A 14,022-nucleotide genomic window follows, 5' to 3' on the forward strand; every position below is an offset into this window, starting at 1 on the left:
TAGAATGGCTAAGTGATTAAAACAAATAGTGGTGCCTGGGTGGCTCAGTCAGTTAAGTGTACGACTCTTGATTTCAGCTCAGGTCATAATCTCAGGGTTTGAGATTGAGCCCCACATCAGGCTCTGTACTGGACATGAAGCCTGTTTAAGATTCTCTCTCCCTCTCCCTCTGCCCCCCTCTCTCTAAAAACAAAATCCAACAATATGCTGCCTATAAGAGACTCATTTTAGCCTTAAAGACACATGTAGACTGAGAGGGAAGGGATGGAAAAAGACATTTCAAGCAAATGGTAACCAAAAAAAAAAAAAAAAGCAAGGATAGCTATACTTTTATCAGACTAAATAGTCTTTAAGTAAAAATGGTAGGGGTGCTTTGGTGGCTCAGTTGGTTAAGCGTTTGCCTTCAGCTTAGGTCATGATCCCAGGGTCCTGGGATTGAGCCCACATCCATCGGGCTCCCTGCTCAGCGGAGAGCCTGCTTCTCCTTCTCCCTCTGCCCTTCCCCCTCGCTCATGCTCGCACTCTCTCTCTCAAAATAAATAAATAAAATACTTTTAAGAAACTAAAAATGGCAAAAGAGACAAAGAAGGTCATTATATAATGTTAAAGGAGGATATACATCAAGAAGATATAGCAATTATAAATATTTATGCATTCAACATTAGAACACCTAAATATATAAAGCAAAAACTAACAGCTAAAAAGAGAAATAAACTGTAATACAATTATAGTTGAGAACTTTAATACCACACTTTCAACAATAAATAGATCATCCAGATAGAGAATCAATAAAGAGACAGTGGGGGATGCCTGGGTGGCTCAATTAGTTAAGCACCGGCCTTTGGCTCAGGTTATGATCCTGGGGTCCTGAGATGGAGCCCTGCATTGGTCTCCCTGCTCAGTGGGAAGTCTGCTTCTGCCCCTTCCCCCTACTCACGCTCTCTCTGTCTCTCTCTCAAATAAATAAATAAAATCTTACAAAAGAGAGAAAGAGAGAGAGAGTGGATTTGAACAACACTATAGACAAAATGGACCTATCAGTCATACACAGAATATTCTATCCATCAACAACAGAATATACATTCTTCTCAAGCATACTTGTAACATTTTCTAGGATAAACCAAATGTGGGACTATGAAACAAGTCTTGGCAAATTCGAGAAGATTGAAATCATACCAAGAATATTCTCTGACCACAATGGCAAGAAGCTAGAAATCAGTAACAAGAGGAAAACTGGAAAATTCATAAACACCTGAAAATTAAACAACACTCTTCTGAACAACCAGTGGATCAAAGAAGAAATTAAAGAAGAAATAAAGACAGTTTCTTGACACAAATGGAAATGAAAACACAACTTTCCAGAATGAATGCAATGCAGCAAAAGCAGTTCTAAGGGGGAAGTTCATAGCAATAAGCATCTACATTAAGAATCAAGAAAGATCCCAAATAATAATGCTACACCTTTAGGAACTAGAAAAAGGTCAAACTGAGCCTAAAGGTAGCAGAAGAAAGGAAATAAAAAAGATTAAAGCAGAAATAAATAAAATAGAGAATAGGAAAACAATAGAAAAGATTAACCAAACTAAGACTTGGTTCTTTGAAAAAATTGAGAAACTCTTAGCTAGGTTAACCAAGGAGAAAAGAGAAAGGACCCATATCAAAAAATTATAAATGTAAAAAGAGACATTACAGATGATAACATAGAAATTCAAAGGATCATAAGAGACAACTGTAAACAACTGTTGGCATATAGCCAACAAATTAAACAACCTAGAAAAATGGGAAAATTCTTAGAAACATACAACTTACCAAAACTGATGAAGAAGAAATAGGAAATCTGAACAGACCAATTACTAGTAAGGAGATTGAATCAGTAATAAAAAAAAATCCACCAATGAAGAAAAGCTCAGGACCAGATAACTTCACTGGTGAGTTTTACCAAACATTTAAAGAATTAATACCAATTCTTTTCAAACTCTTTCAAAAAATCAAAGAGGAGGGCACTCATTTTATGAGACTAGCATTATCCTGATACCAAAATCAGAAAAGAACACTATTAGAAAAGAAAATTACAGGCAAATATCCCTGACGAACATAGATGCAAAAGTTCTCAGTAAAATACTAGTAAACCAAATTCAGCAACATATTAAAAGTCTCATTCACCATGATGAAATGGGATTTATACCTGGGATGCAAGGATGTTTCAACATATGCAAATCAATCAATGTGATTACATTAAGAAAATGCAAACAAGAATCATATGATCATCTCAACAGATACAGAAAAAGCATTTGACAAAATTTAACATACATTCATAATAAAACCTCTTAACAATTTAGACAAAGAAGGTATTTATCTCAACATAATAAAGTCCATATAAGACAGCTAACATCATACTCAATGGTGAAAGAAGCTTTTGCTCTCGGATCAGGAACAAGAAAAGGCTGCCTACCACTCTGGAAAACAGTATGGAGGTTCCTCAAAAAGTTGAAAATAGAGCTACCATATGATCCAGCAATTGCACTACTGGGTATTTACCCCAAAGATACAAAAGTAGGGACCCGAAAGGCTATGTGCACCCCGATGTTTATAGCAGCAATGTCCACAATAGCCAAACTGTGGAAAGAGCCAAGATGTCCATCAACAGATGAATGGATAAAGAAGATGTGGTATATATATACAATGGAATATTATACAGCCATCAAAAGGAATGAGATCTTGCCATTTGCAACGACGTGGATGGAACTGGAGGGTATTATGCTGAGCGAAATAAGTCAAACAGAGAAAGACATGTATCATATGACCTCACTGATATGAGGAATTCTTAATCTCAGGAAACAAACTGAGGGTTGCTGGAGTGGGGGGTGGGGTGGGAGGGATGGGGTGACTGGGTGATGGACACTGGGGAGGGTATGTGTTCTGGTAAGCGCTGTGAATTGTGCAAGACTGTTGAATCTCAGATCTGTACCTCTGAAACAAATAATGCAATATATGTTAAGAAAGAAAAAAAGAAGAAGAAGAATGTAGCAGGAGGGGAAGAATGAAGGGGGGGAAATCGGAGGGGGAGAAGAACCATGAGAGACGATGGACTCTGAAAAACAAACTGAGGGTTCTAGAGGGGAGGGGGTTGGGAGGATGGGTTAGCCTGGTGATGGGTATTGAGGGGGGCACGTTCTGCATGGAGCACTGGGTGTTATGCACAAACAATGAATCATGGAACACTATATCTAAAACTAATGATGTAATATATGGGGATTAACATAACAATAAAAAAATTTAAAAAAAAAAAGAAAAGGCTGGCTACTCTCACCACTCCTATTCAGTATGGTACTGGAAGTCCTAGCTAGAGCAATCAGGCAAGAAAAAGAAATAAAAGGTATCAAAATGGAAAGGGAAGAATTAAAATTATCTTCAGTAAAGGTGCAGTTTTGCAATACAAAATTTACATTAAAAAATCAATAGCATTTCTATACAGTGACAGCAAAATTTCCACTTAGAATAGCATCAAAACAATTAAATACTTAGTAATAAATTTAAGGAAGTGTGAGATCTCTTTGTTGAAAACTACAAAACACTGATTAAAGAAATCATATAAGACATAAATAAGTGGAAAGATATCCTGTGTTCATGGATTGGAAAAATGACTTTTGTTAATATGTCAATACTACTAAAGACCATCTATAGATTCAATGCAATCCCTATCAAAATTCTGATGGCATTTTTACAGAAATAGAAAAAATACTCCTAAAATTTATATTAAATCACAAAAGACCCTGAATACCCAAAGAAATCCTGAGAAAGAAAAGAATAAAGCAGGAGGCACCCCACTTCCTGATTTCAAGCTATACTCTAAACTATAATCATCAAAATGGTATGGTACTGGCATAAAAACAACAATGGAACAGAATCAAGAACCCAGAAATAAATCCAAGCATATACAGCCAAATTTGACAAGGGAACCAAGAATACCCAATGGAGAAAAGACACTCTTCAGAAATGGTGCTGAGATAATCAGATATTCACACGTGAAAGAATGAAACTGGACCCATATCTATACCATTCACACCAATTAACTCAGAATGGACTAAAGACTTATATGTAAAATCTAAAACCATAAAACTCTTAGAAGAAAACATAGGAACAAAGCTCCTTGACATGGGTCTTGATAATGATTTTTTGGATATGACACATAAAGGCCAAGGAACAGAATAAAAATAAACAAGTGGAACTACATCAAACTAAAAAGCATCTAAAGAGCAATAGAAACCATCAACAAAGTGAAAAGACAACCTACAGAATGGAAAAAATATTTGCAAAGTATATATGATAAGGGGTTAATATCCAAGTTAATATAAAGAACTCTTACAACTTCCTTTTTTACTGTAGAATACCAAATAATGGGCAAAGGACCTGTTTAGACATTTCTCCAAAGATGATATTCAAAAGGCCAACAGGCCAAATGAAGGGTCAGTTTTAATATTAGGGAAATGCAGATTGAAACTACAATGAGATATCACCTCATGCCTATTAGAATGGCCATCATCAAAAAGACAAGAGATAACAAGTGCTGGCATGTGAAGAAAAGGGAACCCTTGTGCACTTTTGGTGGCATATAAGTTGACATAGCCACTATGAAAAACAGTATGGAGGATCCTCAAGAAATTAAAACTAGAACTACCAAATGATCTAGCAATTCCATTTCTGGAAATATATCCAAAGGTAACAAAAACACCAAATAGAAAATATATCTGCACCCCCATTACCCCCATGTTCATAGCAACATTATTTACAATGGTCAAAATATGGAAACATCCTAAGTGTCCATTGATGGATGAATGGATAAAGATGTGAGGTGTGTGTGTGTGTGTGTGTGTGTGTGTGTGTTTGGTATACATAATGAAGTATTATTCAGCCATAAAAAATGAGGAAATCCTATTTGTGACAACATGGATGGACCTTGAAGGCATTAGGCTAAATGAAATAAGTCAGACAGAAAGACAAATACTGTATGATCTCACTTATATGTGGAATCTAAAATCAAGAATTCATAGAAAAAGAGATCAGATGTATGGTTGCCAGAGGTGGAGGGTGGGAGCAGGGAGAATTGAGAAACGTGGTCAAAAGGTACAAACTCCCAGCTATAAGAAATAGTACTGGAGTTGTAATGTACAGCATGATGAATATAGCTAACAGTGCTATTTGATATATAGGAAGGTTATTAGAAGAGTAAATCCTAAGAGTTCTCATCACAAGGGGATTTTTTTTCTTTTTTTATTGTATCTATATGAGAAGATAGATGTTAGCTAGACCTTTTGTGTTAATAATTTCACAATATATGTAAATCAAACCATCATACTATATGCCTAAAACTTATACAGTGATGTATGTCAATTCTCAAACTGGAAAAAAACGTTGAATACGCTTAATACATACTAGAGTGGCTAAATTTTTAATCCTAAATATACTAAGTCTGGTGAGTATTCAGAGTGAATTATATTGCTGGTGGGATCTCTTTTACTGCTGGTGGGATCAGTCACTTTGGGAAACAGTTTTCATTTTCTTGTGCAGTGAAATATATACCATAAGAAATAGCATTCCCATTCCTAAGAATCTTTTGCTTTTTTCTTAAGATGCAAAAGTGGTTTTGTTCTGGGACACCTGGGTGGCTCAGTTGGTTGAGTGTCTGACTCTTGGTTTCAGCTCAGGTCATGATCTCAGGGTCCTGGGATGGAGCCCCGTGTCAGGCTCTGTGTTCAGTAGGGGGTCTGCTTGAGGATTTGCTCTCTCTCCCTCTGCCCCTCCTCCTCCTCCTATCTCTCTCTCTCTCTCATAAATGGATGAATCTAAAAAAAATGGATTTGTTCCCTTGGGGCTTATCTTTGGGGATGCCTTGTTTGTTTTGCTATCTTTTATTTGTTTTTCAATCCCTCCCCCAATTACTAACTTTGTTTATTCATGTCTTTTTCTGTTCTCATTTCCCATGATTTCAAAGCTGCTGATTGCAAAGTTATCATTGTAGCTCTTCTTTCAGAGTCAAACTGTATTCTACTCTCTCTGTTACATCTGCTTATTATGCAGAAATGTGTGTTAATGCTACTGTGTGTACTACTTGCCATCAACTAGACCAAAAGCCTGTGGTCCTTATAGATAGTCTTCTTATGTCATGGTCCTTCTTTTTTTATTTCTAGAGATGTATTTTATGATTGCTTATTTAAAAGGTGAAATATCAAGATTTCTCTGGCAAACAGAAGCTGCTGGTTTCCACTCTTTGATGTCTAAAGAAGTGCTATTGAATATGTGTATAATATAGTCATCTGCTTGAGGAAACATCTTTAATATTTCCTCATGGTATAAATCTGCTGAATGCTGAGTCATGTCTGAAATACACCATTTTCACAGTGAATGCATTTTACATGCTAGAAAAACTTAATAAGATATGACATTTAAGTTAAAGAGAGTTAATGTTCCAATTTGTGGAGTTCATTGTTCAGCGGCCATGCAGCTCAACCTGCAGCCGCCATGTCAGGGGTCACGTAGTCAGTATACAGGGAATATATCTTCCCTCACTTCCTCTTTCTCTTCTTCTCTTGTTTTTTTTTTTTTTTAAAGATTTTATTCATTTATTTGACAGAGAGAGAGAGAACAAGTAGGCAGAGAGGTAGGCAGAGGGAGAGGGAGAAGCAGGCTCCCCGCTGAGCAGGGAGCCCGATGCGGGGCTCGATCCCAGGACCCCGGGATCATGACCTGAGCCAAAGGCAGCGGCTTAACCGACTGAGCCACCCAGGCACTCCCTTCTCTTGTTTTTTATATCTTTCTTACCATTGCCTTCTGACACTTCAATACGTCTTCATCATACTGACTGAAAAAGGAAAACAAAAACCAAAACAATCCACAATGAAAAAATTCCATGATGTGTTTCTTTTCCATCTGTTCTTTGATCACTGACAAAAATGACAAATGAAAAGGCTTCAGTTCTTTACTACATCTTCATCACCCAGTACTATGAAGACTTGTTTTTGAGTTTAACAATCTCTGGTACCTGAATGATGCTGCTCTTTCGGAGTCTCCAATAAATCCCTACTTGCAAAATCCAAGTGCCTCTTCCCAGATCTGTCACTAAGGTAACTTTCTGCAGTAGTTGACCTTGCTGACCGCTCCTTCCTTCCTTCTTCACATGCTACTTCTTGGCTTCTTTGTAATCTCCTCATTCTTGTTCTATGAGTTATCAGCCTTCTCTATGACCTCCCTTCCTTCACCTATCTTTTAGGTGTAACTTTCTCAAGGTTACATCTTGGTCTTCAATCACATGCTCTCCCAACTGAAACTGTGGTCACCACAGTTGCAATTTTAACCTCCCTTCAGATGATTCCATCTCTGTATTTCCAGCCTGGTTCTTCTCTTAGACACCACACTTAAATTTGCAACCCCTTGCTGGTCAGGGATGTTGCACTTATCCCTACATTCAACATGTTCAAAATGAAATTGGACAATGAGGAACATTACCTTTGGACTCAGACAAATCTGGCTTAAAATTTTGCCCTGACCGTCTGTCCTCTGTGTGCCTATGGAGAAGACACTTAAATGGTAAAGGCTATAATTTGGGGGGAAAACTCTCTACTCTACGGTTACTGTGAGGATATCTAACTCACTGCCTGAAATAAGGTGGCACTCAAAATCTAGGAGGTATTCTGTGTTACTATCCTCTCTTCAATGTCTCTTCCTCTTACTGGAACTCTGTATCCATTAGTAGCATCATTGTAACACTATAGCAATTTCTTCTTGCTCTATCTTCATATCCCATTGGTAGTCAAGTCATGTTGACTGTATTTTTTTCATTTTGTCTTATATATGTACTTGTCTTTCTCTGCCTTGGTTCTGATTATCCACAACTCACATTATTGCAAAACGTACCAATTGTTTCTATTGCTTTTAGTCTCTCATTGCCCTAAATCATCCTTCATAGTGTCATTGACATTATTTTCCATCCTTCATACTATCATTGACATTATTTTCCTAAGGAACGCAATAATGCTTCACATTTTCCCTCAGATTGCTCCAGTGGCTCCTAATTGCCTGAAGTATAATGACTAAACATCTTAAGTTAGCATTCATAGTCCTTTTCAGTCTGATTTTCAGTTATCTTTCTTGTTTCCTTTCCTACTACTAGTCTTTATAAACTCTCTCCTCTAGGCAGATGGGATAAGTAACTGACCTCCAAAAAACTCAGTAAAGCATGCTCAGTGCATTTCCTTCTTTTGCAAGGTCTCTCTTTCCTTAACAAATTCTGGCTAGACACAACTGCTTCCTCCTCAGGATTCATGTAACATGTTGCTTGTATCTCTGTTAAGTGCTTTATTTTTTCCTTTTTCCCTTATATTGTTGTTAGGCATGTGAGTATCTTTCTTCACTACAAGCTGAGTCCATTGGAAGCAAAAATGGCAATGCAATAAAGCTAGTAAAATAGAAACAGCAGTAGAAAATCAGGACTGTGAAAAAAGAACTACACCAACATTATGGCCCAATATAATTGCTGTGATTATTACCAAACATTGCTCTGAACTTCTTTTTTTTTTAATTGGAGTATAATGAACATACAATGCTATATTACTTTCAAGTGTACAACATATTGATCAACAATTCTGTATATTACCCAGTGTTCACCACAATAAGTATAGTCACCATATAACATTACAATATTACTGACAATATTCCCTATGCTGTACTTTTCATCTTCATGACTTATTTATTTTACAACTGGAATTTTGTACCTCTTAATTCTCTTTACCTATTTTACCCATCCCCCCTGTGGCAACTGCCAGTATGTTCTCTGTATTTAAGAATCTGTTTATTTATATGTTTTATTTTTTAGATTCCACATGTAAGCGAAATCATATGTCTTGTGTCTTTGCAGCAAAAGCAGTTCTAAGAGGGAAGTTTATAGCAATATAGGACTATCTCAAGAAACAAAAATTCTAAAATTTATGTGGGCTCAAAAAACACCCCAAAAAGCCATAGCAATCTTGAGAAAGAACACAGCTGGAGGTATCACAATTCTAGATTTCAAGATATACTACAATGCTGTAGTAATCAAAACCATATGGGACTGGCACAAAAATAAACACATAGATCAGTGGAACAGAAGAGAAAGCCCAGAAATGAATTAATCTATGACAAATGAGGCAAGAACATACAGTGGGGAAAAGACAGTCTCCTCACAAATGGTGCTGGGAAAACTAGACAGCTATATGCAAAAGAATGAAACCAGATGACTTTCTTATACCATACATAAAAATAAACTCAAAATTGATTAAAGACCTAAATGTGAGACATGAAACCATAAAAATCCTAGAAGAAAATATAAACATAACAAAACATAATCTCTTTGACATGGGCCTTCACAACATTTTTCTAGATGTCTCCTCAGGCAAGGGAAACCAAATAAATAAAAAAATAAACTTTTGGGATGATACCAAAATAAAAATTCTAAACTTCTAGCTGATTAAAATACAATCATTCATTTCATAAATATATTCTGAATGTCTTCCCTAAGTCTTGCACCATGCTAGATCCTTAGGATACAAATACATAGTTCATAGGGAATTTAAAACAGCAAGTTAGATACTTCAAATTTTCTAGAAAAAGAAACACCATTCTTCATATGAAGTAAAATTTCTCTCAGTATTAATGTTTGAGAGAGATTTATTATTTGGGACCTTGTATAAAGGGTCATTAAAAAAATAATGAACAGGAGCCTCAACAAAAATATGGAAGCAAAGATCCATATAGCTGTTTAAAAAGCTATTTGTATCACTATATATTATATGTAAGATTCAGAAGCATTAGTGTCTTAGTTCATCACTGTTTTCATTAAATGTATAGCCAAACTATTGACAACAGCGTCTTTGACACATTAGTCAAATTGGGTCTATGCTAAATGCTTACGTTTAGCACTAAATAATCCTTAACTGACAGCCTTTATTATAGGCATTTCCCAATGTATTGTGTGTATTAGTGACTATAACTACTAATTAACTATTCAAATATGCAAACTCGATGAAATAAGTCTTCACCCACCTCTTGAAACAAATATTATCTTACTTTACCTTAAATTCATAATTGTTTGTGTATGTATCTTTAATTTAGAACACGTGCATTTTTCTCTGACTTTCAGTGTTGGTCTTTGGAATCAGAACAGAGTAAGCTGGTGTGTTCTGGCAGGTTTCTCCCCTGAATGTCTGCCAAGATTCTGTTTCCTTCTTAGAGATTATCTTCATTACCTTACCCCCTCTTTCTTTCTAGTTTTCTACATTTCCTCACCTAATGTGTAGTAGATAATGGGTTGAAACTATTCTATTTCTTTGATTGAAGCAAAGTGAAACAATAATAATAACATCTACTAACAGTGGTTAGCTCTTAAACAACTGATTTTCATTCTTATGGTAAGATGTGTTTAGTTGTGAATAAGCTCCTTATGTGATCTGCTGAATAATGATAATTTTGCACTGTGTGAATGATTTTCCATTGTTTGCCAAAGCATCTGAGTGATTAGAAGACATATTGCTACTGAGTCTACTTGCTTCATTTTACAAAATTTTAACAATCTTGGATACTGTAGATAAAAATCCAGATGCATGAAGATTTTTGATTTGAGTCTTGAATGTGAACAAAGCATAACATGCTTCTTCTAGATTATGAGTTACTCGCTGGGACTTATTTAAAACCCACACAGGCACTGTCTCAGCAACTGTTTAGTTCTGTGCACACAGCAAGAATTCAATAAGTGCTGAATACATAAATAATAGAAGTATTTTCTACTCTTCTTTCCCCTTGTCACCTTTATATTCTTGCCAAGTCACATGGAATCTGAAATCGGGTAGAAATAATTGATACTGATGATTAGATAACACTTACTACTGTAGTCATACATGCCATCTTTGGAGCTAATGCCCATACTAAGACATCCTTTATTGTTCTAAAGAATACAACATACTAGATCTTTTTCTGAATGCTATAAGAGGGTTAGCACCCTTCTCAGTAATATTAAAATTATACTCCACTAGGTGGGAACAGTAAGCTTATAAATAGATTTCTTTTTTGTTTTTTAGTAAAAGAGGAAGGGCCCACTAGTTAGATGAAGGACACAATATTAATATTTTTTCTTCCTTTAACTACCTCTTGTTTACATGTTATGACCACAGTTAAAACAAATTAGTCTGCAGATTAAAAGCTTGATGGAATTTTAAAAAGTCATGATGCCTGTATTACACTGCCCATTGCAAGTGTGAGAAAGTGTAAAACTTGCAGAACATCCATGAAAGAGATGGGAGGAAGGGTGGTGGTAAGAGTGAAGGGATTCCTCCAACTCATGTATTGTTGCCAGAAAAATGCCAAGGTTCACCCCCATGGCACAAAAAATACTAAAAAGACATCCTGACATATGCAAGGCAGGCTCTGTTGAGAAAAATAGCTGTTACAATTTTGTTAATCAGGCTTGCTAAAGGAAAGTGATATGTCATTACTTCCAGTGAATAATTCCTCAAATGTCCTAATCCCTAAGAAGCCTCTGTTCAGAGAAGTCATATGATATTAAAGAACATGCCCTTGAGTCAGAAGCCCTAAAGTCCAATTCTGACTCTACCAATTATGGTGTGATTTTAAGTAAGTCACTTCATTTCATTTTTTGGCAAAATGGGAATCCTCTTAGCCCTTCCAACTGAACTCTTAATAGCTTTTCTTCTGCCCTTAGATTTCTCTACCAACAGTTCATAAAAGAAATCCACCCTTGGTCTCAGTCTTTCCAGGTCAAGTTTTCAGAATCCTGTTTGCTCATTTTAGCTTCTTCCCTATTACCAGCTTGCTTTGGGCACCATTTTCTGTCTTGCCCACCTCTCACCCCCAGCCCTGCAGAGTTTCATTTTGCTCCACATGTCAAACTCTGACAACTCCTAAAGTGACTGTGGCACCTGAAATACCAGCCAGTGACATTCCCTAGGTGCCTTGTTGGGAAAGGACCAATTAGAAATACCTGTTAACTGGAGAGGCCCGGTTAGATGTATTTGGAGGACCCAATGAGAGTGTTTTTTGATATGCTTGCTGAATTCTGTAGCATTATACAAAAGTGAGCTTCTGACCCCAATTCAGGGATGCACACTACTGTGGCTCCTTCAACTCTCTCCTCATTCAGGCCTTCAATAGCTTATAAATATATACATATGATACATATATACCATATATACCATAATATATAGATATCGTATATTACATATGTCATAATGTATATATCATATATATCATATAATTAATATATAATGCATATATAATTAATATACATTATATTTTATTTATTTTTTAATTTTATTATGTTTTGTTAGTCACCATACAATACATCATTAATTTTTGATGTGGTGATCCACGATCCATTGTTTTTGTATAACACCCAGTGCTCCATGCGGTACATGCCCTCCTTAATACCCATCACCGGGCTAACCAATCCCCCCTCCCCCCTCCCCTCTAAAACCCTGTTTGTTTCTCAGAGTTCATAGTCTCTCATGGTTCATCTCTCCCTCCAATTTCCCCCTCCTTCATTTTTCCCTTCCTTCTCCTAATGTCCTCCATGCTATTCCTTATGTTCCACAAATAAGTGAAACCATATGATAATTGACTTTCTCTGCTTGACTTATTTCACTTAGCATAATCTCCTCCAGTCCCATCCATGTTGATGTAAAAGTTGGGTATTCATCCTTTCTGATGGCTGAGTAATATTCCATTGTATATATGGACCACATCTTCTTTATCCATTCATCTGTTGAAGGGCATCTCGGCTCTTTCCACAGTTTGGCTATTGCGGACATTGCTGCTATGAACACTGGGGTGCATATGGCCCTTCTTTTCACTACATCTGTGTCTTTGGGGTAAATACCCAGTAGTGCAATTGCTGGGTCATAGGGTAGCTCTATTTTTAAATTCTTGAGGCACCTCCACAGTTTTCCAAAGTGGCTGTACCAACTTGCATTCCCACCAACAGTGTAAGAGGGTTCCCCTTTCTCCACAACCTCTCCAACATTTGTTGTTTCTCTCCCTGTCCATTTTTGCCATTCTAACTGGTGTAAGGTGGTATCTCAATGTGGTTTTGATTTGGATTTCCCTGATGGCCAATGATGATGAACACTTTTTCATGTGTATGTTAGCCATTTGTATGTCTTCTTCAGAGAAGTATCTGTTCATGTCTTCTGCCCATTTTTTGACTTGATTATTTGTTTTTTGGGTATTGAGTTTGAGAAGTTCTTTATAGATCTTGGATACCAGCCCTTGATCTGTAGCGTCATTTGCAAATATCTTCTCCCATTCTGTGGGTTGCCTCTTTGTTTTGTTGACTGTTTCCTTTGCTGTGCAGAAGCTTTTTATCTTGATGAAGTCCCAAAAGTTCATTTTTGCTTTTGTTTCACTAGCTTTTGGAGATGTGTCTTGAAAGAAGTTGCTGTGGGCGATGTCAAAGAGGTTACTGCCTATGTTCTCCTCTAGGATTTTGATGGATTCCTCTCTCACATTGAGGTCTTTCATCCATTTTGAGTTTATCTTTGTGTATGGTGTTAGAGAATGGTTTCATTCTTCTGCATGTGGCTGTCCAATTTTCCCAGCACCATTTATTGAAGAGACTTTTTTTCCATTGCATGTTTTTTCCTGCTTTGTCAAAGATTATTTAACCATAGAGTTGAGGGTCCATTTCTGGGCTCTCTATTCTGTTCCATTGGTCTCTATGTCTGTTTTTGTGCCAGTACCATGCTGTCTTGGTGATCACAGCTTTGTAATATAGCTTGAAATCAGGCAACGTGATGCCCCAGCTTTGTTTTTCTTTTTCAACATTTCCTTGGTGATTCGGGGTCTTTTCTGATTCCATACAATTTTAGGATTGTTTGTTCCAGCACTTTGAAAAATGTCATTGGAATTTTGATCGGGATGGCATTGAAGGTATAGATTGCTCTGGGTAGCACAGACATTTTTACAATGTTTATTCTTCCGATC

This window comes from Halichoerus grypus, chromosome 5, assembly GCF_964656455.1.
Source record: "Halichoerus grypus chromosome 5, mHalGry1.hap1.1, whole genome shotgun sequence".
NCBI classification, from domain to species: domain Eukaryota; kingdom Metazoa; phylum Chordata; class Mammalia; order Carnivora; family Phocidae; genus Halichoerus; species Halichoerus grypus.